Raw genomic sequence first — 24944 nt, 5'->3', positions numbered from 1 at the left:
TTCAAGTTAATACGCAGCTTCAAACTGATATTATTGAAAAATTTCTGCTGAAACCGTTCAATACTTCAAGAGTGAGCGTTGAGGAGTGGAGATGAGTTAGTTAGATAATGCTTTCATCGAGTCTATATTTGTGAAATCAGCAGATACTCTTCTGATCAATTCGTCAGTTCACTTCAGTAAAAAAAAAACTGGCGAGTATTTTCGAAATGTCTGTACTGGTCATGAGATGTGCTTTCGTTTCAGAGTTTTTTAAGACTAACTGTAGAAGTTTTGTACTTTGTCCAAGATAGCGCCAATAATTGATTTTTTTTTTATTCCAGTCGTGGATTGATCTTTAACGGATTATGTTGGAAAAACTATTTTTTAGAAACAAGTAAGTGAGGTGTTTACGAAAAAAGCGTGAGTTATATAAAATTTGGACATGATTATCAATATTATTATTATTATTATTATTAGACGCAATTTCAAAAGTTTTCAGACAACAAACTGAAAGAAGAGGTTTCATACGTTGATAGCGCTCCAGAAAATTACAGAAAGGACCTATATAAAGTGACTGATCTTGAATATTTCTGAGATCGAAATCGATTCCAAAGGAGACTGTCCAATACAATCTAAGATTTTTGAAAATTTCGTATGAAATGATGCTCAGTATGCAATGTATTCCCAAGATATATTTGAGTTTGACTCCTCAATGTAACAAACTTTAATGGAATTGTCCGATGTTTCCGGTTTATAAACCCAGAAATATTGAACAATTTGTTAGACACGGGCTGTGAAAGCCTACACAACATAACTTCAATATATTTCTTCTCTTCATTTAGGATGCAAAAGTTCAAAATCCAAGATTACTTGTGAAATATTTTGATTTCAGTTCAGCACAGTAATATTGATATTTTCATTTCATAACCTGAAAAATTTTTTTCGCCATAAATACAAACTGACAAACATAGACAGAGTATTGGACATCTCCCTATATTATCAGGGTATACGCCAAACTCAAGATTCAGTACTGATCATTTGATAGTACTCGTATATGTACATTTCCTTCTTGACCACATATTCTCGAATTATTATACTTTAGGTGTAAGTAGATTCCTTGTTTTTGTATATATCGTGCCGACTGAGACTGATGATTGTGACTTTTTGCATTCGATATTTCATGCCTAGGCCATTTTGGGAATTGTTCTATGTCTCTATATCATTTTGAGAATTATATTGGCTACCTTCCTACGTAGGTAATAATGATACTTTTTTTGTTTCCTTCCACTATTAGAATCCCTTATTGATTTCTTTTCATGATCGATTTGAGTAAAATCTAAATAATGGGAATCTTTCAAAGAAAGGAAAAAGCAATTATTTTGGAAAAAAAGCCCTCTCGAAACATTCACTTTCATATGAACATTGGATTACACGAAAGAAAAATACTTTCGAAATAAATAATTTTATATGTACACTGAATTATACAAAAAATATTTTTCTCCATTCACTTTGTATTCTAAATTCCACTTAAATGAAACACTGTTCTTTGATAGATATACGATGTTTCGCCGTAAGACACTTGCCATATCGCCTCTTCAGTACCCAATTTGGATAACATATTAGGAAAAAATACCCTGAATTCATTCGTAAAAAAACGACTTTACGTCACAAATGGGTTTAATCTACTCATTTATCAATCACAGTGGGTATATAACGACATCCATTTATTTATTTGATTGGATATCGGCTATAATGATCTTGTTTAAATTGAAAGGAATATAATGCCCCCCTTTTATTTTTTGAAAGGGTCAACTCAAATAATTGAAATTTGGGATAGTGAAATTGATGCATGAATACTTCATTTTGAAGTGAAATTGACATATGAAACTTTCAAGATGGCGACTGGACGCCATCTGGGAAAAAATAAATGGAAAAGGGGGTCTTGTGATACATCTTTTTGAAGCTCCTGACAAATGATCCACAACTCTAGAATATAATTTGATATTTTCAACTGATACAAAATGGCGGAACTTTTGATAATTGCCTGAATACATTCACATTTAACTACATAATATGAGGTAATAAGCTTGAGGTAAGTTCAGAAGATGCTCGAAATGGTCGTCTTGAACTTTTCGACATATAAACAGCCTATCCGATATTTCACGCCGAACATTTTCGAATACAGTAACGTCAATATCTCTACATATATGTATTATTCTTTGCCGTATATCCAATATTGAAGCACGTTCAATTTCGTACACCTTTTGCTTCAAATAGCCCTAAAAAATGTCAAAGGTGTCAAATCTGACGAGCGGGCTGTCCATTGTGTAGGACCTCGACGGCCAATCCAACGATCGGGAAAAATGGCATTCAAATAGTTTCTCACTTGTCTGGAGTAATGTGGTGGTGCTCCATCTTGTTGGAATATAATATCCATATCGACTTCATTAGGATTCGCTTCGACAATGTCAGAGATGAGAGGGTCAACAGTAGTTTCCAGCATATTCAAATACAGTTCCCTTGTTGAATTTTGATCAATAAATAGAGGTCGTACAATATGGTTTATAAATATTCCTGCCCAAACGTTATTTTTTTCTGAATATTGGGTATGTGTTTTTCGGAAAACGTGAGGGTTGATGTCACTCCAATAACGGCAATTTCGTCTGTGAACATTGCCGTCTAGAAAAAATGTACATTCGTTACTGAATCAAATATTGTGAAGATAGGTAGGATGCCTTGCAATTGTTTCCGTCATGATTTTGCAGAATTCTGTTCTTCGATCAGGGTCATCTTCAGTTAATTGGTGTACCATTTTAATTTTGTATGGATGATACCTATTCCTCTTCAAAAGTCTCCACACAGTAGAAGGAGACACCTCACAAACATTCGCGACGGAATAAGTAGACTGTTCAGGATTTACCACCATCCCACCAATTATTTGCACTTGCTGTTCTTCCGGAATTAATGGATGTTGTGAATTTCAATATGGCGCCCAGTTGCCATCTTGAAAGTTTCATCTGTCAATTTTACTTCAAAATAAAGTATTCATGCATTGATATCATCATCTCAAATTTCAATTTTTTGAGTTGAACTGTTCAAAAAATAAAAGTGTGGGCATTAAAGAAATGCACTGTATGTGCAGGAGACAATGAATTTATTCTACTCGTTTATCGATGAAAGTATGTATATAATTAATTTGATTCGTTTATTTGATTGACTATCAGCCATAAGAATCTTGAATCTTCATACAAAAAAATGGGAATCTGCCTAAGAAAAGAAGAAAGCAACCAGTTTCAAAAAAGTAACTCTTCACAAAGGTGTGTAGATCATGAAAGTTAGTTGAATCTCTTTGTGTAGTGCTTTTATATTATGGAAATTAGACTTGGAGTCGTTCACAATTTGTGGAAAGGCAATTTGAAACATGTTTATACAAATATTTGTCTATGAAAATACATTCTGTGACAACAAATTCAATTTCATACTCATAGTTATATTTTAGATAACGTCAGTAGGTAGACTTGAAGAGTTGGAAAAAGAAAACACCCACACTTGAAACATCAAAAATTATAAAGGATTATAAAAAAATCAATTCTGATAATTTGAAATCACAAGTAAAAATAGAACACTGGCAAACTGAAACTATACGTATGCCAAGCAACTGAAACTATTGTAATACATTGTAAATTTCATCATAAAATAAAACCGTGTATTCTAAGGACTATCTAAAAAAAAGGGTTTGAATGAATACTCCCCTGATGCCGAAATGAAATATAAAGAATATAGAAATAAACTAAATAACTTGAGAAGAAGAACGAAACATCAACACTACAAAAAGCAAGATGCTAATAGTAATTGCAAAGAGACGTGCAAAGTAATTATTGATATTTCGAATACCACATCCCACAAAAACAATGCAAAAAATACAACCATCACCAAAGAAAATTGTGATTGTATAACAAATAACGAAGAAAAAGCTAATATACTTAACAAATTTTTCACTAACATAAGAATAGAAATGGCTAGCAATATTGAAAAAATGGATTTACCAAATACCTTTTTGACATAATCCACAGTGGCACCCACATTATTTCTGGAACCAACCAATAAGAGCTAACTAATTTTACTCATCTCGAAATTGAAAAACAATTGTACGCCAGGACCAGATGGAATATCATCGAAACTTATTAAAATCATCCATAATCAAATACTGAACCCACTTGTTCATGTAATAAACCTATGCTTTAAAAACGGAACTATTCCACATCAGTAAAAAGATTCAAGAGTAACTCCTGTGTATAAAAGTGGCAAACAATGTCATTAGTAATTATCGACCAATTTCGGTGATTAACAATTTCGCGAAATTATTCGAGCAGTCAATAAAAAAAAGATAAGTAGACTTTTTCAATAAACATCACGTGATAACTAAACAGCAATTTGGATTTATAAAAAATAACAAAAGTACTGAAAATGCCATACTAAATTTTGTTGAATAAACAGTGGAAGCCTTGGAAACGTCGTCGAAATGCCTAGCGATTTTTATTGACCTTGCAAAAGCATTCGACACTGTGTCACATGATATACTACTGAGAAATCTCTTTGGATATGGCATACGTGTTAACGCTTTACAGTGGATGCAGAGTTATTCATCACAGCAAACACAGAGAGTAAAAATCGGTAATAAAATCAGTAAGCAGTTGAATATATCTGTTGGTGTGCCTCACGGAACAGTTTTGCGACCAATTCTGCTCGTTGCTCAGATACACAGATCAGAGATTTTCAGGGGCACATAATTTGCTATGCTGATGATACAGCCTCAATATTGAAAGGTGAAACGTGGCATGATGTTTTACATACTGCAGAAATAGAACTGCAAAAATTACTGATGTGGTTAAATGATAATTTACTCAGTTTGAATATCAAAAAACTGAATTCATAACTTTCTCACCAAATTCGAGTACTCAGCCAAGCAATGTCGAATTGTATCTACATAAACCTAGTTGCGCAAACCGGTTGTTCTGTAATTGTCCCACTATTGAGAAAACAACATCCATGATATATTTGGTTGTAGTTATTGACCACCATTTGAGATGGGATGAACAAGTTTCATTAAAAGAATAAGAGTTCTCATGCATAAATTTTCCAACCTCCGAGACATGCTCGAAAGAAAAAACTTGCTAACAGTATATAATTCTCTAGCAGAATCAATAATTCGATGTTGTATCATAGTATGAGGTGGTACTTTCAACAAAACGCTGCATCATTTACTATCGGTACAAAACTCGTTACTGAAAATAATATGAAAAAAAATTGGCGCTTCTCAATGGAAAAACTTTACAAAGAAACTAAGTTATTGATTGCAAGATGTATGTACAGTTACCAGTGTTTAATAGTTTAATTAACAGATATAGAACTAAAATACCCAGACCCACAAGATTCTCAGAAAACTCAAATATCCAAATATCAATTTACAGAAAAAGCCATACGCAGAGATTCGTCTTTTTCTTTGGTCCAAAACTATTCAACATGCTTCCAATAGACCTGAATAATATCAATAATATAAATGAATTCAAAACTGTCGTGAAATAATATCTTATAGAAAAAAATCTAGTAATAATTATTATTTTTTGTAGAAGTAATCAATACAGCTGTTAACACTCCTTCGAAAAACCATTGGTTTTTTTTCCGACATCCTCTCTTTCTATGTTTTCTATGTATTCTATGTATTTATTCTACTAATGTGTACTAATCACTAAATGTCGAATTAATATTTATTGTACACTTTAAATCTCGTTCAAGAATGAGTGAATAAGCACAATACAGGCATTTGTATGCCTCGGTGTCATTTACTCATTCAGAATGAATTATATAATATGAATTATTTTATATGTATAGTTGTACTTCAGAATTCAGTTGAATAAATTGAATTAAAATTGAAATTGAATTGAATTGAATTCCTTGTAAGACTAGAAAGTAAGCACACCGTCCTGAACTCGATTTATATGTGGAATCAATACGAATATTATATCTTGCAGCGTTCTAAGTCCTCTAATACAATCCGACGCATTAAGGTTATGTTTAATAATTAATTTCAAGTTGTTGATCGTAAATCTGTTTCAGAGTACTAGGTATTTGGAGGCGAGGAAAATTAATTCAATATTAATTGTTCACAACAACGCAACAGGGGTGTAGGATTCTGTTGTTGATGTTTGAATGTGCGAAACAGAATTAATAGAGCCTTTCCAAAGTGTATGCCAGGAATGAGTGGATATAATATGAATGAATTGTTGATATAGTCAAACTCATTAACGGTTCACGTAGGTTTTTTTACACAGTGATTGGAAGCTTTACTATACTTATATTCATGATGTAACATAAGTACGTTAAAATATTCAAGTGACGTATTCCTGAGACACTTTTAAGATAAAAAGTCTATAGGTATGAACTTGTGTCCGAAAGTGCTCCGTTTTGGAGATACGGGGTGTTGAAATTGAATTGTTTTGTTCGCTTTTTGAAAATAACTTGCAAAAAATAAGGTATTTGCACGAAATTTGGTACCCGGGTTTTTTTTGACGTGAGAAATCATAATTTCGTATTAATTTTCATGTAACATCTAGAGGGCGCTGCGTATGCTGTCATTATTTATTTCAAATTGCCCTAACATTTTTGACTGTAAACTTCTGGTACTTTTCATGAAAAAACCTAATTTCCAGACCTTTTGCAAGTAAGAAAGGTACACTTTCTCAACAACGCTGTAGGTAATCGTTTTCGAGTTATTAACAATTTTCTATATCGATGTATACTACTCAGCTCCTGGGCGCTAAGTGAAGTTGCTGATAACATTACAAAAACTAAGTATGTGGTGGATCTCGTCAAAATAAACAACTTTTTCCTATATCATGTTTAACGAAGAATTATTCGTTTTCAAAATACAGATTGTTGAAATTTTTCAAAATATGGTAAGTTTTTGTCATACATTTTTTGCAATTTTAGTTATTTTCATCAAACTTTATACGCAGTATACCCTTACAGACTTCTTCTAAACTGAGCATTATCGAACTGCTTATTTAATCCGAATTACAAAAATTTGTCAGGATTAACTATTCAATTAGAAAGTACTACATTTCAGAGTTTGTGAAAAAAACCATTCGGAGAAGTACTATGTTATTTATTAGGAAAATAAACATATAGAAATCGAAAGAAACAACTATTAAAACAACAGTAATACAAGCTTCTGCTCTCCTCATCAAAGAATTCCGCACCCGTTGAAAAATGCCCGGAGTGTTTCTTATCGTTTCGCAGCAAGCTATGATGCGATCCCCCAACATTTCCTCGTTTTCAATGAAGATAGCAGAACCTAGTTTAGGTGTACCAAAAAAAACTCGACGGGATTGAGGTCCGGTGACCTCGGAGGCCAATGCTCAGTGCCTCCTCTTACTGTCCATCGTTGGGGATATGCTACGTCTGAAACTTTTTTCCTAAAATGAGCAGGAGCTCCATCGTGCATAAACCAAGAATGATTTCGAAGACCAATTGGAACATTTTCCATAAGTTGTGGAAGCTCGTGTTCCAAAAAATGTAGGTGAGCATCTCCATTCAAACGTAAGGGGAGAAAATAGAGCCCAATTGAATAATCCCCAATTATGCCCACCCATACATTAAAAGAAAATCTGTTTTGGAAATGTTATCGCATGTGGGTTATCTTCCGCCCAGATGCGGTTGTTATGGAAGTTCATGACCATCCCTTGAAAAATTAGCCTCATCTGTGAAGAGGATTTTCGTTAAAACTTGAAGCCATTGAGCAAATTCGATACGTGGTTGGAAATCACGTAGCGTAAGTGCCTTGACACGCTGAATATGATAAGGATATAATTGATGTTCCTTTAAAATTCTGTAAACTGTCAAGCGACTCACATTCGAAGTTTTATTAATTTTTCTTGTACTTGTTTCTGGATGTTCACTAATTTCTTCGAGAACCGCCTCCTCCAATACTACAGTTCTTGTAGTCCGTGGCCAAATTTGCCACGCCAAATTTGCCAAATTTGTTTCAAAGTTTCCAGATTCGGAAAGTCGCCTTAGCAAATATCGCTGCACAAGGAGTCACGCGTTGGGGTTATCTTTCCTGATAGATGCGTCTGGCCTCGCTTGAATTTCCGTCAGCCAAGCCGTATGCAAAAACCATATCAGCCATTTCAGCATTCGTAAAGTCGGGCATGGTACCAAAAAATCACTTTATAAACTCCGAACTGTGAATTTGTCAATTAATAGTTTAAAATGTGACAGCGAACTTCTATTTTTATAAACAAACTTTCATAGCCTACTCGAATTAATTAACTTAATTTGCAAGCGGAGAGTGACAAAAATTATTGAAATCAAATTTGTCTATAAAGTAATATGCATCAATATAGAAAATTGTAAATATCTCGAAAACGATCACCTTCAGCGTTGTTGAGGAGGTGTACCTTTTTTAGTTGGAAAAGGTGTGGGAATTAGGTTTTTTTCATGAAAATTACCAAAAATTTACTGTCAAAAAAGTTAGGGCAATTTGAAATAAATAATGACAGCGTACGCAGCGCCCTCTAGATGTTACATGAAAATTAATACGAAATTATGATTTCTCACGTCAAAAAAATCCCGGGAACCGAATTTCGTGTAAATATTTTATTTTTTGGAAGAGTTATTTCCAAAGAGCAACAAAAAAATTCAAATTCAACACCCCGTATCTCCGAAACGAAGCATTTTCAGACAGACTTTTTTTCTTAAAATTGTCTCAGGAATACGTCACTTGAATATTTTAACGTACTTATGCTACACCCTGTATATATTATCCTGTAGTCCATATTACTGGTTAATTAATGACTGAGTAAAATGTTTCATTTGTATGGAGAATCACAATATATCTTCGTAGACGTGTTCTCAAGGTCGTTTCAAAAGTTTTGCCCGTTTTTATGAGTCTATTTTGAACTGATATATCTCACTGAATATTTATTCAATTCAATCAAAATGAGCGCCATTGTAATCAATGCACTCTTGCCAACGAAACATAAGTCAATTGATTTCGTCAGCATAAAAATTGTATGCTCGGGATTCGATGAAGTAGATAAATCACGTGTTTGCCTCGTTCTAATTGGCGAAGGTTCTACCGGTGAGAAAGTTATCGAAGTTATTGAAAAGATTGTGGTCTGTTGGTGAGAGGTCTGGGGAGTATGGTGGGTGAGGCCCAACTTTGACGCGCAATTCGTTTACTTTTCAGACGGTGATTTGAAAAATGTGTGCACGGATGTTGTCGTGGTCCTGTTGTACAATGCAGGTTGCTGTTGACGCAATTTTTGGTATATTTCGTCAATTTCCTCACAATAGGACTCTGCTGTGATGGTTTGGACCAGTTGCAGGAAGTTATAGTGAATCACACCTGTCGCTGACCACTATACAGTAGGTAACCATGGTCTTTTTTGGTGGGTTTTCACCTTTGGGAAGTGCCTACGTAGCTCATCGGTGTCCAATCACTGTCCTGAACGTCTTCTGTTTTCGTAAAGGTTCAATTCCTCCAATAAAAAAAAGTTTTTGGCCTTTTCAATACGTTTTATACCATCAAAAACCACATGGGAGCTGACGTTCAATTCCTTCGCCATCCCACGCATCGTTTGTGATGGGTCAGTCTCCACCAGGGTTCTCAAATCCTCGTCTTCGATTACTTCAGATCGACCACTTTGTGGCTCATCTTCGAGGCTGAAATCACCGAAACGAAATTCCGCAAACCAACGTTGAACAGTGCGTTCATCAAGACTGGTTTATTTTTCGGACTGTTTCGGCAGTGTTCCGGTTCAGATTGAATTCATAGAGAAAAATTGGCTTAAAATCGCTCAATGACATTATATAGTAATAAGCTGAAAGAACACAAATGAAATTAAATCGAAAAATAAATAACAACATAAATATGAAGAGTACGGTCAGTATATATTTGTTGGGATTTGGAGCTGGAAAACACATGACATTGAAATAGACGAAACTTTTGAAACTACCTGATAGTATCAAGTCACCCCTATATCATAAAAAAATTGTGAAGTATGAATACTATGAGCAAATCTATTCAGAATAGTAATGAACTCTGTTTCATAACTTTTCGACTTTTTATACTACCCAACATAGAAGTTTCCACTCAATTTTTATTATTTACTTGCGGACCCGGCGAACGTCCATCCGCATAATAGTCAATGAAAGAGCAGATTCGGGATTTCAAAATTGATACAAAATTATCGAGTATAATAAAATAAATGGTATTGGTTGGTATATAATACAATGAATGGGAATTGATAGTAAGAGTGTAATCTTCAGTAAAGCACACTGTGATATACGTGTTAGCTGTCAGTTGCGTTTTATTATAACACATTTACTATTATCAATAATGTTTTGCCTTTTTCATTATTATAATTCAATTGATGAAATATTACATTTTCATACTCATTATCCTATTCTTGATGAAGACAAGTCCAAAAACACAAAAATCATAAAAATTGGCCAAGCCGTTCTTGAGTTCCTTTATTATTACAATTATTATTATCATTATTTTCATCTATGAAATATCATAATATATTGATACTTATAATCCTATTCCAGACGAAGACAAATTCAAAAACACAAAAATCATAAAAATTGGTCCAGCTGTTCTTGACTTTCATTATCAATACTATTTTCATTACTATCAGTATTATTACTTTCATTGATGAAATATCATAATTTCCTACATATTATCCTATTCAAGATGAACACAAATTCAAAAATACAAAAATTATAGAAACTGGTTCAGCTCTTTTTGAGTTTTTATTATTACTATTATCATTATTGATGAAATATCCAATGAAGACAAATCCAAAAAGAAATAAAACATAAAAATTGGTCCAGCTGTACTTGAGTGTTTTGATTATTATTATTATTGATATCATTTTTATTGATGAAATATCATATTTCAATACTTATTATCCCATTCCTGAAAAAGACAAATTAAAAAACACAAAAATCATAAAAATTGGTCCAGCCGTTTTTGACTTCTTTTACTATCATAATTATTATTTGTATTGATAAAATATTATTCTTCAATACTTACTCCAAAAAGACAATAAACATAAAAACTGATCCAGCCGTTTTTGAGTTCTTCAGTTATCATTATTATAATTATATTTATTGATAAAATCATATTTAAATACTTTTTATCCTATATTAGTCTCTTCCCGATGAAGACAAATCCAAATACATAAAAATCATAAAAATTGTCCCAGTCGTTTTTGACTTTTTTTACTGATCAATCACAAAAATCATAAAAATTGTTTCAGTTGTTCTTGAGTTATTTTATTATTATCATTTTCATTGATGAAATATCATTTTCAATAATTATTATTTTATTCCCGACGATGCAAATCCAAAAAGACAAAAATTATAAAAATTGGTCCAGCCGTTCTTGAGTCCCCCGAAGCCTCGATACATTCAGGAGAGGGCGCCAGAATTATTAACCGACGACCACTCCCCACACGCACCGTGGGGTAAGTGATCACTGGGTCCGAGATGCATGTGCCCTGAGCAAGCGCAGTGAGCCAAGAATGACAGCCTTCTGCATCTGTCCGGCTAGGATTTCTGCCTTAGTAGAGTAGTAGAGAGGGCATCAATCCACCAAGGACTCCAATAATCAGAACAACCATCTTGACAGAGTGGTCTGGATAGAGTCTTCGAAGTTCGAGGAAAAATCTCGATATTTTATCCGTTTTTCCCTCTTCTGTACGATATTTGTCTCGCCAGGAGCTGAAAACTTCACGATAAATATCGTCTTGCTCTGGTGGTCGAGAAGGACTATATCAGGCTTATTAGCTTGTATGAGCTTGAGGGTGGGAACCGAATAGTTTCAATAAATTCGGCACTCCTCGTTCCATGTCGATGGATATAGGCCAAAACCGCATGTGCTGGACATTAGGGTCTCGGACCCCTGACGGCAGGCCCTGCACCTTGTGTCAGAAACCTTCATACCCATAACACGACTGTAGTAAACTAAGGTGTTGATGACACCATCCTGGCATGCCTTGATGAAACCCTCAGTTTCCGACTTCCACCCACTCGACCTGATTTTATCATTATTATCATTATTGTTGTTATCATTAGTATTGATAAATTATCAAATTCAAATACTTATTATCATATTCCCGATGACGACAAGTCAAATCACGTCAAGTCAAAAATGTTGATTGGTGCATAAGAATATTTACAAAATATTGTGATTGTGAATGTGTATTGTGTTGTGTGGGGCACTTTTATAGGCTTATGCCTCTTCAGGGTTTGCCCGATAGCGACGAATAAACACAAAAATCATATAAGTTAGTCCAGCCGTTCTTGAGTTCTTTCATTATTATTACTTTCCGGTTTTTTCATATTTACCCACCTTTTGAACCTTCCCTGGTCTTCCACAGATAATTCAAAACCAAAATTAGCAAAATCGGTCTAGCCGTTCTCGAGTTTTAGAGAGATTAACGAATAACAAATCATTTTCATATAGTAGATTTATTGCTTTCAATAATGTGAAGTCAATTCTTTGATCAAGTCATTATTCTATTATAGATGTTGTAAACAACATAATTGTTCCTGTGGAAGTTTTTATATTGTCGTGGGATATCTCCAAATATTACCCGAACAAATACAATTATTGAAACATTTGTTTATTGTATATCCTTGGCATTGAAAATAGTTGTAAAGAGATAATTTATTTATATCCTTGATATTTTTCAAAATATCAGATATTCAAAAATTGAAGATATTTTTGAGATAATAGCTATTTACGATATGAGTGTTTAAAATAAGGTTTTATTATGTGAGTGGAAAAATTTGCGAAGCGAGCGATTTCACGAACAAAATAAAACCTACTTTCAACAAAAATATCAAACCAAGTTTTTTGTACAACTGTCCTGTGTTCATAATAATATAGATAAATTTAATATTTCTATAAAAACACATTTTGACATCTCTTGTCAGTTAACTATTATATACGACATCGCATATTCTAATTTTCTCAGCTAGTGTAGACTTTAAAACTTCGAAGGAAATTTCAGCGAAACCGTCTTCTTAACCTATCTAGAAGAGAAATAAAAAATATGGAACTCCTCAATTTTGTGGAGCAATTCGAGTGCGCTCCTTAAAAATGGTGTCAATACAAACGAATATTTCAAGATAATAGCATTCTTAAAACAGCAAAATGAAAGCTATAGGACCAAAAATTCAAAAACTCTTACATTTCAACAAGTCCAGAGGTTCATAAATGAGGTGCCAGATGAAAAATATTTGATGATAAAAGTTGCTACTATTTTCGAAATATATGGAGCCTGCCGGCGTGTAGAACTGTGCCATTTATCAATAGAAGATATTTAATTAATGGACGAATCATTGATTGCTCAAATTTTTAATACAAAAACGAAAATAGGTTGTTCTTTTTGCATTGTTGGAAAAAAACATTGACTATTTTAATAAATACGTTGCGTTACGCTTTCTGCTATCAATCATCAACAGTTTTTTTCCGAATTACTCAAATCATAAATACAGTGTCACCCCAGTTGGTATAAACACGTATTAAGAAGCACGGAGAATGGAAGTCTACAACAGTAGCTGAGGGTTACATCGATCAATCTATTTCTTATTAAAAGGTTATTGCTGAAAGAATAATACCAATAGCTTTCAGCGTTACAGCATCGTCTTCTTCACTTCAAGAATTAAATGTTAATGCCTATGAAATTGTTCAAATATATTACAATGCTCTTCAACATCGCGAGGTAATAATATCAGCAGTTGTTCTAATTGTACTTTTTATATTAATGTTCATAAATAACAATAATAATGTAATTAATGCATATAATACATTTGTGATAGAATTCAATAGTATTTATATCTATTGTTCTTAGTAAAACTGTCTTGAAAATTGAATAATCCTGTTTCGTTTATTGGAATTTGGTCGAAAAAAATCATGTTAGGAATACTTTTAACACTAGTGTTGAAAATATTTCAACCACTTTGTGAACATCATCTTTTAATACTCTTGACAACCATTAAAAATGTCACTTTTAACGACCGTTATACAAAAACACGTTTTTATAAGCTTTGGTATTATGAGAGATATACTGGATTCATTAAGAACAAATTTTTTAAATTTTGAGGAATTGTTGAAAAGATAAGAATAATACCTAGAATGTTATCTGAAGATTTCAAAACAACTGTGATATAGTTCGATAGTGGTAATATTTCGATTTTTCCTAGTTACAATGATTGAAATAACTCGTCAAATTTTGTAGATGAATGGAAAATGTTGCAGATTTTTTTTATTTTCAATATGCCTTTAATACCATCGTAATATAAAAGACAGGCAAACAGGCCATAGAATTGAACAAAAATGTTCACTCTTCGTTTATCTACCTACACTTATTATCAGTTTTCATCATAGTTTATTTTCTCTTCTTCCCTTTGGAAGTTTCCCACTTTTCTTTTTAAATGAAGAAGTAGAAAGCTCAAAAATATCTCTTATAGAAAATTTTTTTATGAATCATCTAAATAATCATTCAAAAAATCAAATATTTTCCAAATATCATTTTTCAACAATATGATCAGTGATCAGTCATTTTTGACAGAACTTTAGATTCTTGTATTTCCTTGACTGAATAATGAAAGATATTTCATTGATTACTTCTAGCTGTAAAAAAAATATCTATGATGAATAATCCAATTTGCAGGGAAACCAGTATACTGAAAAAAGATCAATAAATATATGGAAATTAGCAAAAATCCTTCCTGAGACAAATATTTTCCCTTTACTGTTTAAATGAAACTCCCCTTTTCCAAATCAGTATTCAATATTACTACTTTTTTTTATTCAATAACATTTTTCATAATAAATAATGAAGTGTTGAAAGAGATTTCTGAGGAATTGGCAAATTTTTCATAACTTTTGGGAATATGTTTGTGTTCACTTAAAAAAGATAATTCCAATTGTTTCACGTAGAAAATGAGGTCTGAGGAGAATAGAATATACAAGGAGTACGATTCAAATACCCAATAAAATTTATCTTTCTCTAGCTCCAAACAAGCCCTATCATCACACGCTCCATTTCACAAGACCATTAAATAAATTGAAATAACATGTTCGTATAAATTAATCTCTGTTGGCTGAACGCATTAGTTAACAAGCTGTCATTGATGTTATTTGATAAAGAGGGATGGAAATAGATCAACCAGGTAAAATAAACCCAGCCTCCTATCCCAAAGAAGTGTGAACAATGTTAACTGCCCATTATACGCTCAATTAGAGCTTACAAATGTGATCCGTTCCGAGAAGTGAATAAAAAATTTACTGATGGAGGTTCTACAGTGTGTTTGTTATGACTGAAGTGTTATTTGAGTCAAGAATATTATAAATAATATTTATTATAACGAACATTATTATTATTTCACAGAACAGTTCACGTGTTTCACGATTTGATTGATCCTTCAGATGTATACTGAAAGATGAATTGTAGAATACATGTTGCGGATTTATAAACTGTTCAATGAAACAAAATAAATAAAAGAACAATTTATTCAGGCTAGTCTTGACTTACCTACACTGTTGTTTAATGGACAAACACCTTTCAGAATATAACTGTTCTCCTGGCTAATACTACGAAAGGCGTTGGATGATATCTAACAAATGTCAGTGCAGGAATCTTAACAGAAGTATTTCCTGCATATACTGTTGGCGATACAACTGCTGGAATCGATGAAGTTGATGATATTCCATAATTAAAAATCGAATTCCTTTCAGAGTATCATTTCTCTAACCAAGCTCAAGCGAACGAAAAACAACAAATTTGTCATCGCTTGATCTGGTAAACATTTTTGGCCACTTTTGACAAGTAGGATTCGTGTTCTTTCCGGAGTCGCTTACCTGATTTCAGCCGAAGGTGATGATTTTTCTTGGACGTTGACAATCCTTAGCCCCTAAACCCATATGAATGTCGATTCTACTACCTAGCTTTGATACAGGAGCATCCTACTCTCTTCTCTCTCCCTCTGCTATCAGTGAATTTTATTTTCATATATCTTGATGCTTTGGGCGTTTTCGACAAACCATCTACAGATGTCCTGATTTTTGGGTTCATAGCCAATCTAGATTCACGCTTCACAAGTTCACTCTTTACAACATAATTGTTTTCAGGAAGCAGTTTTAGCAGATTGGAGTAGCTATTGACTCGGTATTCAAGGTTTAATCTGGTACACTAGCATCAAGTACTGTTATTTTTGGTTGATCGGTAGCCGGTAGAATTTTAAACTTCCAATGAATACCGTACCTGTGCTGGTATTCCCAAGTGAGGAAAAAATACCTCGGTTATCCTCACCTCGCACAATGTTTGGCTTCCGAGGGTTATCTCTCGTTTTTCAACTTTTCAACAGCAATTATCCTTGATTGTTGCTTCAAGAGCTGACGGTACATGACCCACGATGACTGTCCATCAAAAATTGGAGTTTTGAGGGTTGTACCTGGTGGAAATCATGTCGCCATTCAGATGAGCGTACTCTAATTGAATGGAACCAGTTTTAACCTTGTGAGTATGGTCACCTGTTCATTCAATTTATTGTCCATGTATTTCTTGACCCGTTGCGTTGGTTTTTTCCTATCGCGTCATCGAATTATTTCACTTCACCTCTGGAAGTCTGCAGTCTTCCGATTTAGGCTCAGCTCTTCACTCTTCTTCAAAGTTCTTCTTCATCCTCAAATTTTCCATGTTGATTTTTTGTAACCGCCGCTTCCTTTCTACAATCGCCAGAATGAACATGTTTTATCAAGTTTACGTAAATATAAATACAAAGAGAGTGTTACAGTTTTCGATAATAAATTCATTACGATAGCTTTAGGAATATATTATCAACGAAACGCTGGCAGAAATTACGGGAGTTTGTAAAAACTTTCGAAATCGTGAAGCTTTGGAACTCGATGTTGCCATGTGGCAACACGAGTCCTTTCGGTGAACTACTTTTTTACATTTTGCTTTTTTTTTTCTAGCGATGGGCTAACTCTCGAAGAAGCTCTTCAAATGGCGTATAATGATGATTTAGATGTCGACCAAATTTATATTGAGTCTCCGAATGAGGTTGTGATCACAGATGAAGATTTCGGTGGGGAGGATGAAGGCGGACTCGTTGATACTTCATCTCGGAATCAATTGAATGCTCCAGTTCAACTTGTTTCACATGGTGAAGATGATGAATTGGTTGAACCAGAAACGGAACATGTAGAAAAACTTATGAGGACATTGAATGGATTAAAGGCGATCTGGTAGAAAGTTCAGGAAATTATTGTTGTTCAGATTATGATTTTTTCAAAACTTCAACCTCAACAGAAATGTTTGAGTTATTCATAGACCATGACGTACTTTCTTTACTGGTAGAAGAATCAAACAAGTACGCGCAATTTAAAAACTTGCCATCTCCTCAAATTACTTTGGATGAAATGAAATGTTTCATTGCTATTCTGATTTTATCGAGATATTGTCAATCACCTGGAAAAAAAAAACTGGAATACTGATGGCGATCTTGGTAACCAACTAGTGATGGATGCAATGAGAAGAGACCGATTTTTAACAATTTGGCGGTATCTACACTGCGCAGATAATAATGCACTAGATCCAAATGACAAATTCTATAAGCAGTGACCTCTAAGTGATCTACTGCGGCAAAAATTTCTGAATGTTTTTGTTCCAGAAGAAGATTTAAATTACAATGAGTGTATGGTCAAGATATGGTCGCTGAACAGCAAATACGAATATCTTGTCTTATATCAAGGCAAAGATAGGCGCGTGAACGAAGAATACCAAATTGTGTTTGGAAAATCTACTGCTCCTTTGCTGATGCTACTGGATGAGTTACCAGAAGAAAAGAAAAAACAGCGATACAACCTATTCACAGATAATTTATTTACAAGCTTGCACCTTCTTATTCATCTGAAATCAAGAGGTTTCTCATCCACAGGAACCATTCGCGACAACCAAATCCCTAAAAATTGCCCGTTAGTATCCAAAAAGGATATGAGTAAGAAAGAACGTGGTGACTTCGATTTTTGTTTGGATAGAACTAACGGAATTTTACTAACGTGTTGGATTGACAATAATGTAGTTTCAGCAGCTTCGACCAAATATGGGGTAGCTCCATTTGCTAGTGTTAAAAGATATTCAGCGAAGGAGAAAAAATTGTTCAAGTAACAAGACTGAAACATAATGCATCCATGGGTGGCACGGATCTGATGGATGAAAATATTGCACGCTGGAGTATAAGTCTACGTGGAAAAAATGGTGATGGTGTTTTTTCACATGGCTACTTGATGCCGCAATTCAAAATGCCTGGGTCCTTTACAAACAGTCTGGGAACAAAATAACTCAACTACACTTTCGTCAAGAAATTGTCAAAACATACCTCAACAAGTACAAGAATCCACCGAAAGGAAAAGGTAAACCATTTGCAAGTAAATCGAGCAGATCGTACAGCCGTGTTGGTGATGATGTGCGTATATGATAATATAGGGCACCTGCTCACACCAGTGGAAAAAAAATTAGTGCAATGGCGACAACTGCAAATCAATTATGCGCACAACATGCATTAAATGTAATGTAGGAGTTTGTTTGTCATGCAATGTTGAATACCATACACGAATGTAGTTTTATTCAATCAATAATTTTTTTTTATGAAACATAGCAGTGTAAGTTACTCGCATTGTCATATGGCAACACTAATTTTTGAAGAAAGTAAGAAAAATTTTATTATATTTTTTAGGCAAATCTATTTGTTTTGTTCTGAAAATACAATTTGGAAATATACTTTTGCAAAATTCTAAAATAAATTAATTCCGTCCTTAATGGGTTAAGGGGAAAACAATTTTTTTCGATAGATTTGATAACAATTGTTATCAATAAAATTTATCTTAAACAATGAAGCATATTACAAGTAAGTAGGTTCCTAAACAGAATTCTCAAATTTTTGAAGATTATTGAATGATTTAGGACGTTAGTCTCTAGTAATAACTTCCCCACCTCAGCATTTGTCGATGCGGCACAAAGCTCAGATCAAATTTTATTTTTTGAGTATTGTTCTCATGTATGGAGCTCCGCTCCTGAGCATACCCTGAAGCTACTGGATTCCATCCAGAAAAAAAAACATCCGCCTGATTGGAAACGCGAACATCACTTGCAACCCTGATAGTCCGGAAAATCGAAGAAAGGTTGGATATTTGTCTCTCTTCTATAGATACTTTCAGAAAAAATGTTCAAGTGAGTTGGCACATTTGATTCCACTGAAAGCGGTACATATCAGAAATTTGCGACAGACTGTAGCTGCTCATCGTTTTGAGGTTCAACAACTCAGTACACCTCGAACTTCACTTTTTAAGAACTCTATCATCTGAGGAACAGCGTTTATGTGGAATAAACTTCCTGAGAACGTTTTTCCAAATGGATTTAATCTCCAGTGATTCAAATCCAATGTCAATCGCTAATTTCGCACAGGCACCGCTCTAAGGGCACATTGAGGATTTTTCGATAGTGCTTGTGTATTGTTCTTTGAAAAAAAAATCATATTTTTCTACTGAAATTCAATAGTTCGACTGCTTACTACTCAATAGTCAGAACTGGTGCATGCGAATTCACCTTAAATTCCGAAGTCTCCGGAGTTCTATAATTATAAATAGTTTCACGTCTATTGAAGCATTTATAATGTGGTGAATATTCACGTTAATAATTTTATGCAAACTAAAGTATATTTCATTAATGAATTATTTATTTCCATTTTGGGTAGGTCAATTATTGAAATGATCTGGACGTTTGAAATATATTACTGTAATATATCTTGCAATTTTATTATATTATCAAACATAACTGGGTTGCATCATTGATAATGAATGAATTGATTGAGTCATAAACAGGATCGGTTGCAGGTTAATATAACAAATACAGTTCTGCAATATTGATAGAAAATGAGAACAAAACATTAAAAACATCTTTGAAGTACAATTTTTTCTAATTTTCTGATTCCATGATCATTAACCACCTGTTTTCATGATGGATATTGAATTATATCCGACAAACGTTTATACAAGATACCTTATAGAGGTTATTCTCGCCATATGTTTCTCGTTCATCCACCACCAGCAGGAACATGCTTGAAATTATTTGAGTAGATCACCTACAGACTGGTTTCGCGGTATCAACTATCATCAGTGCAGAGAGGATCCGACCCAAGCATCAAAGTGCCTGTGACTTCATTGCTGAAATACAAGGAAACAAAAACTTTAGAATAGAAATGATAAAGCAGATAGTCAAACTCATTTGTGATAGGGCCAGTTCAATCAGCAGATACCATTCTCATCTGAATTGGATGCTGAGTAACATGGTCCCTTCACAAATGAATCTGCCTTATTATTTCAACAGTTTTCGTTACTCTTTTAAAAAAGTTCAGCTTCAAGAAGTGACTGAATTTTTCAGGTATGAAGTGCCACTGACGCCACTTGTCCCTATATTTTGGTGATCAACTATTGTTTATGATTTATGATATATGATTTCAGTTGAATATTATATTTGCTCGTCTTTCATTAATTTGGAACTTTCAGAAATCAGATAGGTTCCTTCAGAACTTTTGTGTATTTTCGACGCCAGCTCTGAGACCATTGTAGACATTCTTTGAAATATATATATATATATATATATATATATATATATATATATATATATATATATATATATATATATATATATATATATATATATATATATATATATATATATATATATATCGAGATCGAGGAGTCACTGTTTTTTATGTTTTCGAGGTTTTCAACCTTCAAAAATATAGGAAATAAATAAATGTGGATCAGCATAAAATATCCTCATTTATAATGAAAGACCAACTGAAAATTTTACCACAAAAAGTTAGCCAAGTAAGTTAGGTACTTGTATTTATGAATTTCGTCAACAAAATATCAATTTGAGAGGAAAAGTAATCCATAAACTGAATTTTCACTACGATGACTGACGGTTTGGGTAGCAGTGTTTTTCCATTCACTAATCAACAATATTTTTTGTGAAAACGCCTGGGTTTAAAACACTTATTACATAATATTTTGACGTCTGTCAAAAAAGTCTCCATGTTTCCAAACAATGCATATTTTACAAATAATATCGCACGTTTTTCTGCTTGATTTGAAATTTCCATATGGTTTTCGATTCTTTGAACTTCCTGTTAAAGAAGTGTTCTAACTTGTGGACGGTTTCAGTTTCGCACTACTCCGTGTTGTGTTGGTAGAACCAAACCTTCTCTGTTATTCTTTTGCTTGTTTTTCTTCGCTTAATTTTTTTTTGCTGTCGCCGTTGTACTCATACCAAATTCTATTTTCTATGCTAGTTCTCTGACTCATAAATGACATATTACTGATTTTGTTGCCGTCTCTTCCATGCGGACTTTTGTCTTTCATTTGTTGTTTGTTTTATCATTTGAAGTAATCATTCCGTTGAAGATATCTTCTGACTTATAGTCGTATTAGTTCCTTGTAAGTTAGTTTTCTGTATACAGAAGCTTCCTACTTGTTGATCCTCCCCTCCATCACATTTAAAAACAATAGTGTTTCAAACCATTCCATATGTATGCGTTGGTTATAACTGGTTAAAATGGCGATATTATTAGCAGCCGTCAAGAATTTTCATATCAAGTGCTTCCTTCCATGATAAACTGATGTCATAAATGCTCTTAGCATGGATAGACACACCTCAGGATCAGGCAGCTGTTTTGATGTTATTCGGTAGAAAATAACAGCACCAGGAGTGATCCTATTATTTCCATTTCCAGCGGTGCTAACGTGGAAGCCGATAGCGAAATTTTTTTATAATTTCATAACCCAAGCTGACATACATGCTGAAGCAGTAAGCAATATTTCAAGCAGTGAGACAATGAACAGTAGGATCTACGACGAATTCGATACACAATCGTCTATCGTAACCCCACGTTCTGATCTATATTCGAAATTCTCAATGTTGTAACAATCTCAACTCTCATCGCCCTGTCGACGAAATAATCCAAAACACGAACCCCCTTATTCAGACACAAACGCTGAGATTGGAAATCATCCAAGCTGGAATCGATGCCGTAATTGAAACGGAATCCTGGTAGTCGGTTACTTGGCAGACAAGAATACGATACTGCGGCATCAAAAACCGGCGAACCGAACAAATATCATCGGATCCCGATTAAATTTTAACATGACTAATGTGATTCCGAGCAGAAGTTTCGGAATAATTCAGCTTGCGAGAACATTGTTGCTTTCAAAGGCAGGTGCATGCTCCCATCAAGACGACGCGACGCGACGTTGCGGTGGTCGGAATTTTCCCGAAAGAGTTTTCTTCGAGTGTAAGGAACTTACACGGATGTATCTCTTACATGTATGAGCTCCAATTTCGAACTATTGTCGAATCAATATGCGCTCCAATGTCCCTGATATAGTGACATTACTTTCCGAAAGTTCCCGTTCAACATTTATTTGGAAGGATCGCTTCGAAATTTCTTTTCGCTCGGGATTTCAAGAAAGTTTTATGCGGAATATTGCCTTGAATTACCCGATTGGAAATGACCTGGAGGTACAGGGTGCTTGATGTTCGAATATAACTGATAATGTTTGTGACTTTTTGGGGTGTTTTTGTCTGAAATAATTGGGTTTCTTTGAATCGTACTGGAAATGAATTCTTGTAGAAATAATTTTACTTCGCTGAATATTATCATTTCCATTGTTTATTTATTGTTATGATTTGCTAATGTGTGCTTTGCTGATAGCTTGTTTGTAGTAGTATGGGTAGTAGCCCAACTAACAAAACTGTTCTATAATTTCATGGTACTACAGTTTAATTTTTTTTGTATTTCATAATTGCCCCCAGAATGCTAACTGATTATATTAGACGAGCCGTGAACACAATATAGTTGTAGCTGTTTCTCACACCATGGGATATATATATATATATATATATATATATATATATATATATATATATATATATATATATATATATATATATATGTATATATATATATATATATATATATATATATATATAACAAAATTTCTTCACTTCCATTTTTATGGACACACTAGAAAATACCAGCATCCTTGATAACCTCCTTTCTCAGAAACATATTGTGTTTTGGTTCAGAATGTTCAGATATGTTGGTTTTGATGGTTCAAACAGACAAATTAATCAATTCAATTCAAAATCTACCGGAAAACACGTTCACAGACTGTACAATTCCCTCTGACACTTTCAGTCCACTCTCACATAAGTTATCCCCGTTTAGGTCGATGATAGACAGAGCTTTCGTAATTCCTTTACCAGAAAATAATTTCCAAGATGAACTGAAAATTATTAGGTTAAACTCATAAAACACTTATGAGTAAATTATACCCAAACTGCATAGAACAAAATATAGTTAAGTATAGTAACATCAACTACTCAGGTAAACTCAGAAAGTATTCAAAATTACTTCTTTGATACAAAATAACAACAGCTTTCATGAGTGATAATAATTAAGACAGAACTCTGTTTGATACAAACCCAAAGAGTTAAAAAATCAGGTATATATAGAATAGAGTGTGGCGAATGCTCTGCAGTATATACAGGCCAAACCGGTAGAAATTTTGACGTAAGGCTCCGTGAACACGTCTGTTTGGCCAAAAAAACTACCAAAAACTACCACATCTTCAAGTGTCAAAACACGAAATAAGTGAAGATAACCTCAAAATCCTACACATCTGTTTAAAAAATCTGTTTAAAATCTGTTTTTCCGTTAACCAGCTGTCGCACCCCTACGAACGACAACCCTCAGAAGTCGAAACTTGTGCGAGCTAAGGATTAACGAGGTCTTACCTTTTAACGTGTGATTCCTAACACGGGTTGGACGGTAGCAAGTGAAGATCGATCGTTCAGACTAGGGCTTGAACCACCGACCAACACGGCAGTCAATTCGAGTGAGTGAACAAAGCACCCACGCCGAACCGCTTGGCTACCGGCTGACCTATGTAATATGTAATAAAGGGAAAAATGAATTTGTTGGAAGCCATGGAAATTAACAAATCAATTGAAAACCAGGAATATATACCCCTAAACGAGCAACTAGATTTGAATAGGTCTCCACTTTTGAATTTATAAGTTTTACAATCCCTATAATCTTCGTTTGTTTGAGGCCTTTGAAAGTTCGCATTGCTGAGCACAAGAAACACACACATCGAGGAGAAACCAGGAAATCCGGAATGGCAGAGCATGTTTGGATCATCAACATAGTATACAAAAAGAATGTTCCGCTCAGACCGATCATTAGCTCCAGAGATTCAGCCACTCAAAACTTGTCCAGATTTTTACTACCAATAACTAAACCATTGCAAGGTAAAACATCATCTTTTGTGAAAAATTCTAGGCGTTTTGTTGAACTACCAGGGGAAATCGAAGTCAAAGAATCAACTGATCAGTATCGACGTGGAAAGCCTATACACCAACGTTCCTGTCGAAAAAGGACTTCAAATCATACAGAAGAAGCTATCAGAAGATGGAGATCTGAAAGATAGAACAAACTTACCGATACGAGTTATCATGGAATTACTAGGATGCTGTGTACGAAAGTGCTACTTCCATCTGAAGGACGATGTTTTTACGCAAGATGATGGACTGCCAATGGGATCGCCACACTCATCGTTTATAGCTGATATATATGGAGTGGTTTGACACTCTGGCCATTTAAGAAGCCCACAAGAAGCCCCGAGTCTGGTTGAGATACGTAGACGACACCTTCATAATATGGAACCATGTGCATGCAGAACTAGACACTTTCCTGAAGCACATCAACAACGTAAGTCCTTCCATCATTTTCACAATGCAGAAGGAAGTCCACAACGA

General features: G+C 34.1%; 1 protein-coding gene across 6 annotated transcripts in view; it reads left to right on the top strand.

Annotated features, from left to right (window-relative positions):
- The window catches only part of nolo (ADAMTS-like no long nerve cord), an 875808-nt gene that overhangs the window by 243131 nt on the left and 607733 nt on the right, over nucleotides 1-24944 (top strand). The window lies entirely within an intron of this gene.

This window comes from Leptinotarsa decemlineata, unplaced genomic scaffold (genome assembly GCF_025532065.1).
Source record: "Leptinotarsa decemlineata unplaced genomic scaffold, Ldec_3_MD MMD2_tig00078422_RagTag_RagTag, whole genome shotgun sequence".
In the NCBI taxonomy this organism is placed as follows: Eukaryota; Metazoa; Arthropoda; class Insecta; order Coleoptera; family Chrysomelidae; genus Leptinotarsa; species Leptinotarsa decemlineata.
The sequence above is the reverse complement of the archived record's forward strand: the minus strand, read 5'-3'. Positions and strand labels throughout refer to the sequence as shown.